The sequence below is a fragment of the Anolis sagrei genome, chromosome 3 (genome assembly GCF_037176765.1).
Source record: "Anolis sagrei isolate rAnoSag1 chromosome 3, rAnoSag1.mat, whole genome shotgun sequence".
In the NCBI taxonomy this organism is placed as follows: domain Eukaryota; kingdom Metazoa; phylum Chordata; class Lepidosauria; order Squamata; family Dactyloidae; genus Anolis; species Anolis sagrei.
Genome location: NC_090023.1, coordinates 3,800,822 through 3,815,206, shown reverse-complemented (window position 1 = coordinate 3,815,206; position 14,385 = coordinate 3,800,822). Strand labels below are relative to the sequence as shown.

The 14,385-nt window shown below is 45.2% G+C and overlaps 1 protein-coding gene and 1 pseudogene across 2 annotated transcripts in view; one reads left to right on the top strand and one right to left on the bottom strand.

Moving 5' to 3' along the window:
- PDE2A (phosphodiesterase 2A) overlaps positions 1–14,385 on the top strand; it is a 505,312-nt gene that overhangs the window by 117,670 nt on the left and 373,257 nt on the right. The gene's annotated exons all lie outside the window — the stretch shown is intronic.
- On the bottom strand, positions 4,055–4,112 carry LOC137096762 (U6 spliceosomal RNA; annotated as a pseudogene).

Here is a 14,385-nt window from a genome sequence, read left to right as displayed (position 1 = left end):
GGAGCTAGATGGGGGAGTGTGTCCTTTTGGTTCTGCTGGACCTCTCAGTGGCTTTCAATACAGTTGACCATGGTATCCTTCTGGGACACCTCGTGGGTATGGGCCTTGGAGGTAGCTCTCGTCCTTCCGAGAAGGCCGCTCCCAGAACATGTTGTTGGGGGCCACCTGCTTGACCCCATAACCATTGTCTTGTGGGGTCCTGTAGGGATCAATACTGTGCCCTATGTTCCTTAACATCTACATGAAGCCGCTAGGGGAGAGAATCCAGAGTCTTGGAGTATAAGGTTCAGCACCGCCTTTAAAGGCTGGACTGAAACTTGGAATGGATTCACAACCTCTTTATCTGACTGTGAGAGACGTTCAGCAGTGGAACTCTCTGCCCCAGAGTGTGGTGGAGGCTCCTTCTTTGGAAGCTTTTAAACAGAGGCTGGATGGCCATCTGTCAGGGGTGATTTGAATGCAATGTTCCTGCTTCTTGGCAGAATGGGGTTGAATTGAATAGCCCAGGAGGTCTCTTCCAACTCTTCGATTCTATGATTCTATGATTCTATGTTTCTATCTTCTTATACTTACCTGCTCATTATCTTGTTTGCCTTTCTGTGGACACATTCTGTTTCTGTCTTGAATGATTCCAGAGGAAATGTGGTCCCCTTTGCAAGGTCTCTGTCCAACATGACATGCCATTCTAGATGTTAAATGCAGGGAATACTGTGTCCAATTCTGGGCACCATAATTGAAGGAAAATGTTGATTCTAAGTTGGAATGTGTCCAGAGGAGGGTGACTAAAATGATCAAGGGTCTGGAGAAAAAGCCCTATGAGGAGTGGCTTCAAGAGCTGGGCAAGTTTAGTCTTCAGAAGAGAAGGCTGAGAGGAGACATGACAGCCACGTATAAGTATGTGAGAGGAAGTCCTAGGGAGGAGGGAGGAAGCTTCCTTTCTGCTGCCCTGGAGACCAGGACGCAATGGAGCAATGTATTGTCGAAGGCTTTTATGGCCGGAATCACTGGGTTGTTGTACACTTTTTTGGGTTATATGGCTTCAATGGAGCAATGGCTTCAAACTGCAAGAAAGGAGAGATTCCACCTGAACATGAGTATGAACTTCCTGACTGTGCGAGCTGTTCAGCAGTGGAACTCTCTGCCCCGAAGTGTGGTGGAGGCCCCTTCTTTGGAGGCTTTTAAACAGAGACTGGATGGCCATCTGTTGGGGGTGCTTTGAATGCAATATTCCTGCTTCTTGGCAGAATGGAGTTGGACTGGATGGCCCATGAGGCCTCTTCCAATTCTATGATTCTATCAAAACTAAGGGCTCCATGGAGCACTGTATGAGAACCTCTGCTCTATGCAATTGTTTTATAAAAGCACACAGGGATCATGAGAGGCAGGAGGTGAACCTCATGTCAGTGAGCCATGGACCCACCCCATGTTTTGGATACCTTGAACTGCCCAAGATGCTGAAACTCTTTTGGGTATAAGGTTCAGCACCTTGGATACCGCCTTTAAAGGCTGGACTGAAACCTGGAGTGGATCCACTGCCTCTTTCCTTACCTTCTCATACTTACCTGCTCACCATCTTGTTTGCCTTTCTGTGGACATGCCCAGTTTCTCTCTTGAATGATTCCAGGTGAAGTGTCACCCTGTGGTTCCCTTTGCAATGTCTCTGTTCCACGTGGCATGCCATTCCAGGTGTTAAGTGCAGGGAATGTGCTGTTCCTTCTCCTCCAGGATGTTCCTCCCAGGCATTTGTCTCCAGCCGTTCTCCCTTTTGTTGTCCTGACTTGCAGCAGAGGCAGTGCATTTGGCTCAGCAGGACTTTCCCAGCTGGAATGCCCTCTTTGCTCTCCTACAAAGGCTCCTTAGGGGCTGTGGCTTCAAAGGAGCTCTTTCGGTAGCTGGAACACCCCCACTTTGCCTACCAGGGGGTCCCCATTATCAGTGCAGCAGCCCAGCAGTGACTGAACCATAGGACCTCTTTGGCTGCCAAAGCATGCCAACATCCAAGTGGATTCTAAGGCATCCTGTAGATTAGGGAACTGATTAGGCAAAACTAACAAAATGAACTCCAACAGGGAGGCATGTATGGTACTATACTTTGGCAATAAAAATGCAATGTGCAGATATAGGATGGGTGGCACCTGGATTGGAAATAGTCCCTGTTAAAGGGATCTAGGAGTCTTTGTGGACCACAAGCTGAACATGAATCATGTGAGAGCCGTTCAGCAGTGGAACTCTCTGCCCCGGAGTGTGGTGGAGGCTCCTTCTTTGGAAGCTTTTAAACAGAGGCTGGATGGCCATCTGTCAGGGGTGCTTTGAATGCAATCTTCCTGCTTCTTGGCAGAATGGGGTTGGACTGGATGGCCCAGGAGGTCTCTTCCAACTCTTTAATTCTATGAATCAATAATGTGATGCAGCAGCTCAAAAGGCCAATGCAGTTCTAGGCTGCATTAAGAGGAATATAGTGTTGACGTTGTGCTGGTACCGCCGTACCAGGAGCTCCAAATTTATTTGCTTTATATTTAATGTTTGCTTGCAGTCCTAGGTTTCAGGGACTCTGCAGATAGGTTGCAGTCATAGGGTAAGTCACCTGTCCATCATCGTTAAGTTTAGGTTCCGCCCCTTGCTCAGGGCAATTGGGAAGGGAATGGAGCCATTTTTAGTTAGTCTCAGCAAGGAAAGCTATGTACAGGATGTGTGCAAGCTTCCCCTGTACAAAAGCTTCAACTTTAAAGATTTTCTGGAGGAGAACAGTCTTAAGAGTAAACCAGAGAGCTCCAGGGAAGCCTCCCCAAAGCTTTGAGGACTTTCCGGGGGAAAACAGTCTTAAGAGTCTCCAAAGATTTCCAGGAAAACAGCCCTAAAGACCAAAGAACTCCAGCTGGAGAACATCTAAGCCTTTACTGGTAGGTCCACTCGGTGTTCGAGATGCAGTTCGACCCGGTAGCGGAGCCCACATCAGTAAGGGTTTGATTACAGACAGCCTGGGAGAAGTTAAAAAGGGGATTTTCCATTAAAGAAGAAGTTATTGAAGACAGTTGCCTGTCCTTTGTGGGCAAGATTAGGAATTCACCAGTTGCCTAAAAGCCTGGAATCATTTGTTTAACTTTCTGAAGACAAGAGAAGTTTCTGTTTGATTGTTCATTAATAAAAGACTTTATTGTACTTCACAAGCCATCTAAAGACTATTAGTGGTGGAAAACCTCTGAGAACTTCTCTTTAGGCCCCCTTCCTGCTGGGCAAAGGTTGCACGTCCTCTTCTAAAGGAAATTCTTCACAGGCCCAGCGTGCGACAGAACAGACACTGAGTAAAGTTATAGTCTCACTCTATTATTATTTGGTAAAGCCTCGCCTGGAATGACCTTGTCTCCATTTCTGGGCAAAGCAGTTCAAGATATGAATGTGAACCAGATAAGGAGGGTCTGGAGAAGGCTCACCCAAATGGCCCAAGGTCTGAAAACTATGAATCCCTCTGTGGAACAGCTGAAGGAGCTGTTTAGCTTGGAGAAAAGAAGGCCGAGAGGTGGTATAATAGGAATCCTGAAATCTTTGGAGGGGTGTCACGGAGAAGAGGGAGCTGGCTGTTTTTCTGCTACTGCAGAGACCAGGATACATTTGAGTTGTGGATTCAAGCTGCAGGAAAAGAGATCCCATCTGAATATTTGAAAGAATGCCCTGATGTTGTTGTAGGTATATGGCCATGGTCTAGAGGCATTCTCTCCTGACGTTTCGCCTGCATCTATGGCAAGCATCCTCAGAGGTAGTGAGGTCTGTTGGAACTAGGAATAAGGGTTTATATATCTGTGGAATGACCAGGGATTCTTGTCTGCTGAAGCTAGGTGTGCATGTTTCAATTGAACACCTTGATTAGCATATAATGGCCTGACAGTGCCTGGAGCAAACTTTTGTTGAGAGGTGATTAGATGTCCTTGTTTGTTTCCTCTCTGTTGTTGTGCTGTTGTAATTTTAGAGTTTTTTTAATACTGGTAGCTAGATTTTGTTCATTTTCATGGTTTCCTCCTTTCTGTTGACATTGTCCACCTGCTTCTTGTGGATTTCTCTTGCTAATCTTCTCTGTATCGTTCCAATTTTAGTATATGTGCTGCCGAAGCGAGCACACTTCTTGTGGATTTCAATGGCTTCTCTGTGTAGCCTGACGTGGTGGTTGTGAGAGTGGTCCAGCATTTCTGTGCTCTCAAATAACATGCTGTGTCCAGGTTGTTTCCTCAGGTGCTCTGCTATGGCTGACTTCTCTGGTTGAATTACCCTGCACTGCCTTTCATGTTCCTTGATTCGTGGTTGGTTGATGCTGCTGTGTTTGATGGTCCCTCTGTAGACTTGTCCACAGCTGCATGGGATATGGTAGACTCCTGCAGAAATGAGAGGGTCCCTCTTGTCCCTTGCTGAACGTAGCATTGGTTGGATTTTCTTGGTGGGTTTGTAGATTGTTTGTATGTTGTGTTTCCTCATCAGCTTCCCTCTGCGGTCAGTGGTTCCCTTGATGTCTGGCAAGAACACTTTTCCTCTGGGTGGATCTTCGTCTTTATTCTTGTGGCTTGTTCTCAGTCTTGCAGCTCTTGCCTTCGACAATACAATGTCCTGATCGTATGAGATATTCAACACTGGGATCCATTGCTGCCTTGGAATCTGGTGGTGCTTCTTTCTTGGTAGGTTTTTAAGCAGAGGTTAAATGGCCATCTGTTGGGAGAGCTTAGATTCTGCATTCCTTCCTGATAAAAGGGAGCTGGATTGGATGGCCTTCCAACTCTAGGATTCCATGATTCTAGGGTCTTTATATGTGCTTACAGAGGTATGACGCAACCTCCTCCTTTCCTTCTTCCCCCTTTTCTTTCCCTTTCCTAAGCCCTGAGCTTTCCACCGGCTTGACTGGTAAATCCACTCCAGATTTTGCAGAGCTTTAAAAGAGCTTTCCAAGGAGCTGAGGCTATTTGGGAGAAAGGATTAAGCACCTTGGAGAGCTACTTTGAAGCATAGGTTAAACCCTGGAGTGGATTTTCAATCCTACAGAAATGGAAACCACTAGCTACTAGAATCATAGAATCAAAGAGTTGGAAGAAACCTCCTGGGCCATCCAGTCCAACCCCATTCTGCCAAGAAGCAGGAATATTGCATTCAAATCACCCCTGACAGATGGCCACCCAGCCTGTTTAAAAGCTTCCAAAGAAGCAGCCTCCACCACACTCCGGGGCAGAGAGTTCCACTGCTGAACGGCTCTCACAGTCAGGAAGTTCTTCCTCATGTCCGGATGGAATCTCCTCTCTTGTAGTTTGAAGCCATTGTTTCGTGTTCTAGTCTCCAGGGAAGCAGAAGACAAGCTTGCTCCCTCCTCCTCCCTGTGGCTTCCTCTCACATATTTATACATGGCTATCATATCTCCTCTCAGCCTTCTCTTCTTCAGGCTAAACATGCCCAGCTCCTTAAGCCGCTCCTCATAGGGCTTGTTCTCCAGACTCTTGATCATTTGAGTCGCCCTCCTCTGGACACATTCCAGCTTGTCAATATCTCTCTTAAATTCTGGTGCCCAGAATTGGACACAATATTCCAGGTAACGTGGTCTAACCAAAGCAGATTCCTCCTGTTGATTCCTCCTTTTATAATCAATTTGCCTCCGTGTTGTGGCCAACTGTGGACCCATTTTCCTGGCCCTCAACATCTCTGGGATCCCAAGATTAAGGAGAACCCTCTTTCTTTGGAGAACCTGGATGAACATCTGTTGGGAGTGCTTATCTTTTGCATTTCTGCATTGGAGAATAGGGTTGGACTGGGTGGCCTTTGGGGGACCCTTCCAATTATAGTGAGAAATGTTTTTGTTTGGGAGTCCAGTGGAATCTCCTTCTTTGTAGGTTTTAAACCAGATGCAAGATGGACCTCTGTCTGAAGGGCTTGGATTGTGTGCTCCTGTATGCCAAATGTGGGTAGGACTTGATGACCTTTAGGGTTCCCTTCCAAGTCTAGCCTTCTGTGTACCTAGAGCGTGAATCCCTTTGCAAAAGGAAGGATAGAGCTGGGTGTTGGTTTGTTCGGTTGGAAGTGGAGGAGCGGCGTTACTTAGAAACAAACAATGGTTCAGAGAAAACCAGCATGAATTAGGTCTCCAGCGCAGCATCAATAGATGTTTTCATCTCTTCTGATAAGAGTTCCAGTTTGTTTTCTCAGAGCTGCAACAAACAAAACAAGAAAAAGAATTCAAAAGCGTGCATCTTAAAGCGAAGACATGGAGAAGCAGGAGAGCCAAGGTCAGGTGTGTAGCAGCCAGGGCTTTCAAGGAACTGTCCATTGTCCTGAAGAATTCCTTCCCAAGAATGATTTAGATCAGGCCCAGGAAAGCTTTAGAATCATAGAATCATAGAATCAAAGAGTTGGAAGAGACCTCATGGGCCATCTAGTCCAACCCCAATCTGCCAAGAAGCAGGAATATTGCATTCAATGCACCCCTGACAGACTTGGGAGCCACATGCTAGCACTCCCTGCTTGGAGGACTGGCTGCCTGGTGATGGAAGGAAGGAAGGAAAGGAGAAAGGAAAGAGAGAAGGAAAGGCAGACAAAAGGGAGGAAAGCAAGGATGGAAGGAGAAAGAGGGTTAGAAGGAGGGAGGAAAGAAGGAAGGAAGGAAAGAAAGAGAAGAAAGGAAGGGAAGAAGGACGAAAGGGAGGAAGGGAAGGATGGAAGGAGAAAGAGGGAGAGAAGGAGGGAGGAAAGAAGGAAGGAAGGAAAGAAAGAGAAGAAAGGAAGGGAAGAAGGATGAAAGGGAAGAAGGGAAGGATGGAAGGAGAAAGAGGGGGGAGAAGGAGGGAGGAAAGAAGGAAGGAAGGAAAGAAAGAGAAGAAAGGAAGGGAAGAAGGACGAAAGGGAGGAAGGGAAGGATGGAAGGAGAAAGAGGGAGAGAAAGAGGGAGGAAAGAAGAAAGGAAGGAAAGAAAAAAGAGAAGAAAGGAAGGGAAGAAGGAAAGTAAGGATGGAAGGAGAAAGAGGGAGAGAAGTAGGGAGGAAAGAGGAAAGGAAGGAAAGAAAAAAGAGAAGAAAGGAAGGGAAGAAGGATGAAAGGGAGGAAGGGAAGGATGGAAGGAGAAAGGGGGAGAGGGGGAAGGAGGGACAAAAGAGGGAAGGAAGGAAAGACAAAAGGGAAGTATGGAAGGAAGGAAGGAAGGGGATGAAGAAGGTAAGAAGGTAGAAGGGATGAAAGGGAGGAAGGGAAGGAAGGGGAAAGAGGGAAGGAAGGAAAGACAAAAGGGAAAGAAGGAAGGAAGAAATGGTGGAAGGGAAGGATGGAAGGAGAAAGGGGGAGAGGGGGAAGGAGGGACAAAAGAGGGAAGGAAGGAAAGACAAAAGGGAAGTATGGAAGGAAGGAAGGAAGGGGATGAAGAAGGTAAGAAGGTAGAAGGGATGAAAGGGAGGAAGGGAAGGAAGGGGAAAGAGGGAAGGAAGGAAAGACAAAAGGGAAAGAAGGAAGGAAGAAATGGTGGAAGGGAAGGATGAAAGGAAAGGAAGGAGAAAGGAAGAAAAAAGAGAAGGAAGGAAGAAAGGGATGAAGAGAAGGATTGAAGGAAGGAAGGGAAGGATAAAGGAAAGAGAGAAGGAAAGAAAGAAAGACAAAAGGGAAGGATGGAAGGAAGGAAGGGAATGAAGAAGGTAAGAAGGAAGGAAGGAAGGATGAAAGGGAGGAAGGGAAGGAAGGGGAAAGAGGGAAGGAAGGAAAGACAAAAGGGAAGGGAGGAAATGGAGGAAGGGAAGGATGGTGGAAGGGATGGATGGAAGGAAAGGAAGGAGAAAGGAAGAAAAAAGAGAAGGAAGAAACGGATGAAGAGAAGGATGGAAGGAAGGGAAAGGTAAAGGAAAGAGAGAAGGAAAGAAAGACAAAAGGGAAGGATGTAAGGAAGGAAGGGAATGAAGAAGGAAAGAAGGAAGGAAGGAAGGATGAAAGGGAGAAAGGGAAGGAAGGGGAAAGAGGGAAGGAAGGAAAGACAAAAGGGAAAGAAGGAAGGAAGAAATGGTGAAAGGGAAGGATGGAAGGAAAGGAAGGAGAAAGGAAGAAAAAAGAGAAGGAAGAAAGAAAGGGGTGAAGAGAAAGATGGAAGGAAGGACGGGAAGGATAAAGGAAAAAGCGAAGGAAAGAAAGACAAAAGGGAAGGAAGGAGGGAATGAATGGTGGAAGGCAATGATGGAAGAAAAGGATGGAAGAAAAGGATGGAAGAAAGTAGGAAAAAAAGAAGGAAGACAGGGATGAAGAGAAGGATTGAAGGAAGGAAGGGAAGGATAAAGGAAAGAGAGAAGGAAAGAAAGACAAAAGGGAAGGAAGGAAGGAAGGAAGGAAGGAAGGAAGGAAAGAAAGGATGAAGGAAGGAAAAAGAAAAGGAAAAAAGGAGAAAGAGGGAGGGAAGGAAGAAGGAAAGAGAGAGGAAGAATAGGGAGGAAAGAGGGAAGGAAGGAAGGACAAAAGGGTGGAAGGGAATGGAGATAGGGAGAAAAAGGGAAAGAGAGGAAAGAGAGAAGGAAGGGAAGGAGGGAAGGGAAGAAGGAAGGAAAGAGAGAAGGAAGGAAAGACCAAAGGATGGAAGAGAAGGAGAAAGACCCAGAGATCAAGGCGAGCTTCTCGGGTCAAATCCTTATCAATACTTTTGGTATCATCGTGGGAAGGCACCTGGCCGCTCTTTCCTTCGTTAAAATTCCTTTCTGGTGAAAACAGCTGTGTTGACACTGCATTGTCTGTGGGAGCCTCGGAAGCAGGCTCAGAGATTTGAGGCACAGACAAAGAGCCAGGAAGCTGAAACCCAACAGGAATCTGAATCCCATCATCCTCATAGTCGGAAACTAGCTCAGCCACAACACAAAATGCATATACAAAACACTTTCAAAGGCAGCACTCTTAGAAACATAGAATTCTAGAGTTGGAAGAGACCTCCTGGGCCATCCAGTCCAACCCCCTGCCAACAAGCAGGAATATTGCATTCAAAGCATCCCTGACAGATGGCCATCCAGCCTCTGTTTAAAAGCTTCCAAAGAAGGAGCCTCCACCACACTCCGGGGCAGAGAGTTCCACTGCTGAACGGCTCTCACAGTCAGGAAGTTCTTCCTCATGTTCAGATGGAATCTCCTCTCTTGTAGTTTGAAGCCATGGCTCCATTGCGTCCTAGTCTCCAGGGAAGCAGTAAACAAGCTTGCTTCCTCCTCCTCCCTGTGGTTTCCTCTCATGTATTTATACATGGCTATCATATCTCCTCTCATCCTTCTCTTCTTCAGGCTAAACATGCCCAGCTCCTTAAGCCGCTCCTCATAGGGCTTGTTCTCCAGACCCTTGATCATTTGAGTCGCCCTCCTCTGGACACATTCCAGCTTGTCAATATCTCTCTTGAATTGTGGTGCCCAGAATTGGATACAATATTCCAGGTGTGGTCTAACCAAAGCAGAATAGAGCATGGGGAGCAGGACTTCCCTAGGCTCCTATTGATGCAGGCCAAAATCCCATTGGCTTTTTTTGCCGCCACATCACATCATGTTTAACTTGTTGTCCACGAGGACTCCAAGATCTTTTTCCCACATTCTGCTCTCGAGCCAGGCATTGTCCCCCATTTTGTATCTTTGCCTTTCGTTTTTTTTTTTTTTTGCCTAAGTGGAGTATCTTGCATTTGTCCCTGTTGAACTTCATTTTGTGAGTTTTGGCCCATCATCTCTCTAATCTGTCAAGATCGTTTTGAATCCTGCTCCTGTCCTCTGGAGTCTTGGCTCTCCCTCCCAATTTGGTGTCGTCTGCAAACTTGATGATCCTGCCGTCTCGCCCTTCATCTAAGTCATTAATAAATCGTCAGAAACTAGCTCAGCCACAACACAAAATGCATATACAAAGCACTTTTGAAGGCAGCGCTCTTGCTCTGAGATTCCTCCAACTTGTCCCGAGGGCTGGCAGAGAGGGAAACCCTCCTTAGATCTGAGGAAAACTCAACTGAGACTGTTGTACTTTGGTGATATTGTGAGGAAACAGGACTCAATCGTGAAAAGAGGAAGACTTTCAGGGAAGAGTCAACCAAGGAAGCCTCGGTGGCTGCCTTGCTTTGGCAAAGGGACTTGGAGATCTCTGATAGCAGTCAATGGGAATCTGATAGCAGTCAATGGGAAGCACAAGAACGAGCTTTCTCTCATCTCTGGCCAGAAAGGCAGGAGAGGAGAGCCAGCTGCTCCGTTTGGCTGGCAAAAAGCAGTGGCTCTTTGCGCCAAGGCGAGGATGTTCGACACATGTTCCTTCATTACCGGAAAGTGTATGCGCTGATCCCATGCTTTGCTCCATGGCTCTGACTCAGGGCTCAGCTGCTGCACAGAGAATGCGCCTGCCTTTATGCAGCTGGGCTGCTTCCTGGCTTTCCAGCCCCACTTTCCTTTGGGAATTTCACTTCTACTCCCCTTGGCGTATATGGCCAGCAAAGTGCGGAGCAACAAAGGGTTGAATGAAAAGTAATGCCTCCACCTTTGTAACTCCTCAACAGATGACAGTACTGGTATGCGGCAGATACTGCTTGTTCAGGCCACGGTGGTCCACGCTCTGGTTACATCCCGTTTAGACTACTGCAACGCTCTCTACGTGGGGTTGCCTCTGAAGACTGCCCGGAAGCTTCAATTAGTCCAACGTGCGGCAGCCAGATTGCTAACAGGAGCGGGTTACAGAGACCATACGACCCCTCTGTTACGCCAGCTCCACTGGCTGCCGATTAGCTTCCGAGCACAATTCAAAGTGCTGGTGCTGACTTATAAATCCCTAAACGACTCTGGCCCAGTTTACCTGTCCGAATGGATTCTCCCCTATGAACCATCAAGGTTATTAAGATCTTCCAGAGGGGCCCTGTTCTCGGTCCCACCACCTTCGCAATCGCGTTTGGTGGGAACGAGGGATAGGGCCTTCTCCGTGGTGGCCCCTCGGCTTTGGAACTCCCTCCCACCAGAGATTAGATCTGCTCCTTCCCTCGTGACCTTTAGGAAACTAATAAAAACCTGGCTTTGGAATATGGCATTTGAAGATTGAGTCAATAACCCTTGTCCACATGGTAGGATGGCGACAAATTATGACTGTACTGACGACTTGGCTTGTGTAATGTGATGATGATGTTTTTATTGTACTTAAAAACATCATCACAGTGGCACAGTGGGTTAATGCACTGAGTTGCTGAGCTTGTTGATTGAAAGGTCGCAGGTTCGATTCCGGGGAGCGGCGTGAGCTTCCGCTGTCAGCCCTAGCTTCTGCCAACCTAGCAGTTCGAAAACATGCAAATGTGAGTAGATCAATAGGTACCGCTCTGGTGGGAAGGTAACGGCGCTCCATGCAGTCATGCCGACCACATGACCTTGGAGGTGTCTATGGACAACGCTGGCTCTTCGGCTTAGAAATGGAGATGAGCACCACACCCCAGAGTCAGACATGACTGGACTTAATGTCAGGGGACTTCCTTTACCTTACCTTTATATTTTAATGTATAATTATGATGCATTGTGCTGTTTTGTATATTACTGTATATGAACACATGTTGTGAACCGGCCTGAGTCCCTCCTTGGAGGTGAGAAGACTTCTAAAAACTTCTAAATAATAGTAATAATTCAGTAGACTCTCCCCTACAGTTCCATTTGGCGGGAAACCTTAGCTGCAGACCTTTGGAGATCTGTTAGAGCTTCCTAGGCATTTCCAGCAAGCAGTTCCAATATGTCTCACTTTGCAGTCACTTTCCCCATCAGTGTGACAGTTCAGTGAGCAAATCCCTCTGGAATAGAAATGGAGGAGGAGGAGGAATGCAGTGTTCAATATTTATATCTTCTTCTGCAGTTCAAAGGGATCAGAGAAGCCCAGGCTCTGGGATTCTCGTTTCCAAGCAAAATGTGGAAAAATTACATTTTGGGGGAATGCTACCCAAAGAGACCCCACCGCTGCCTGGGGAATTGTAGTGTCGAACCAAGAGGGACCTATCCAGGTTTGTTTTCTATAGATTTTAAACTTTTTGTATGCTTCACTCCCAGTTCTGGACAAAACATGTATGAGGGTTGAATGAAAAGTAATGCCTCCACCTCTGTAACGCCTCAACAGATAGCAGTTGGTATTCGGCAGGTACTGGCTTGTTCAATAGACTCTCCTCTACAGTTCCATTTTGGCGGGAAGCCTTAGCATTGTGTTGTTAAAGGTTGTGTTGTTAAAGTGCAAAGTATGGAACCCTGCGCAGATGGTCGGTCAATGTAAAATGAAAAGTAGTGCCTCCACCTTCGTAACTCTTTTTTTTTTTTTTATAATGTTTATTGTGCAGTTTTTTCTGTGATACATAATTTAAAAAAAGAGAGAGAGAAAAAAAAAAAGACCGCCTAAAAGATCCCCGTGCCGCCCCCACCTGTCTCCTCCCTCCTCCTCCCCCCCCCCCCCCCATGTGAAGGACTTCCCAAAGTCTTCAAAGAGAACCTTCCCCTTCTGGTATGGTTCTCATCCAAATTTCTTTCATTTTTCCGGCGTTGTCTCCATCTGTTAATTTCCTTCAGAGACTGGAAATGTCTATTATCATAGTCAGTTTTTCCCTTTTAATGAAGTCTTCAAGACCTCCCCAATTTGTCCTCTTCGTAATGTTGTTAAGACGCTGAGATAAACAGTCCATTTGTACTATGTCCAGTATTTTTATAAACCAGTCTTCTATTGTCGGGGTTTCCTTCTGTTTCCACATTTTGGCAAGTTGAATTCTGGCTGCTGTGCTCATCAGGAAGAAGACTTTGTCTTGATTTTTATTGAATTTGGGATAGGATATACCTAATAAATACATTTCTGGGAGTTGTGGAAAATTTGTTTTTAGAATTTTTTGTGTTGCTAAATGTATTTCTCTCCAGTACTTCCTGATTCTTTTACATCCCCACCATTGATGGTAGTATGTCCCTATTTCTTTTTGGCACTTCCAGCATTTGTTTGATATTGATTTACTAAACTTTGCAATTTTCTCTGGGGAATAGTGCCACCTGAAAAACATCTTGTGCCAATTTTCTTTTAGGTCCGTAGCTACAGTATATTTTAACTTTGTGTTCCAAATTTCCTCCCATTGTTTTGTAAGTATGTTGTGACCCAAGTCTTTTGCCCATTTTACCTGACAGTCCTTAATTTGCTCTTCTTCGGTTGCCCACCCCAGTAACTGCTTATATATTGTTCTGATTAATTTCTTCTCCTTCTGCATTACTATGTCCCAGATATTTGGTTCCTGGCAGAATCCTTGCTTCTCATCATCTTTAAAACTTCGGTATAGTTGGTGATATTGCATCCATGTAAAATTGGTGTGTTGTTGTTTAATCTCCTCTATCGTTTTTATGGTTAAGTGTTTCTCAGCTGTGGTTTTTAAAATTTGTTTGTATGTCAACCAATTATCTCTCCCTAGTTCTCTTTTATGTTTCGCTTCTATTGGCGAGATCCATAGTGGTACTTTAGTAAATAGTCTTGACTTATACTTCTCCCAAGTTTTGATTATGGCCGCCCTTATGTAGTGATTATTGAAATTTTTTTCTACTTTTCTCTTGTCGTACCACAAGTACCCATGCCAGCCAAATCTTAGGTCGAAGCCCTCTAAGGTTAGTAATTTTTCATTTTTTAATGTTGACCACTCTTTTATTGCCAGTAAATTACAGGCTTCATAATATAATTTGAGATCCGGGAGGCCTAATCCTCCCCGCTTTCTTTCATCTGTGAGTATTTTAAAGTTAATGCGTGCTTTTTTGTTTTTCCATATAAATTTAATTAAATCTGTGTTCCATTTTTTGAACATGTAATCATTCCTTATAATTGGCAAGGTTTGAAAAAGAAAAAGGAGCTTAGGTAAAATATCCATCTTAATTGTTGCTATTCTGCCTAGCAAGGAGAGGTTTTGGTGTTTCCACCTGTCCAAATCTTTTTGTACGCCTTTCCAGAGTGTCTCGTAATTGTTTTTTAAGAGATTTATGTTGTTTGAGGTTATGATCACCCCCAAATATTTTACTTTATTTTCTATTTTTAGGCCTGATTTTTCCTGGAGTAGTTCTTTAGATTCCTTATTCATGTTTTTAACTAGCATCTTGGTCTTTTGCTTGTTAAGTTTGAAACCGGCTAATTTCCCAAAAGTTTGAATTTTTTCTAACCAACCGTTTATGTTTGTTAAGGGGTCTTCTACAATGCATACCACGTCATCCGCGTATACTTTAAGTTTGTATTGTTGATTCCGAATTTTTATTCCTTGTAATTTCTGGTCGTCGTTTATGTTCTTTATCAGCGTTTCCATTACTAATATAAATAATAGTGGGGAAAGGGGGCAACCTTGACGTGTTCCTTGACTTATTTGTATTGGTGTTTTAGATTCCTGCCCATTAATGATTAGTGTAGCTTCCTGTCTGGTGTAAATGGCTT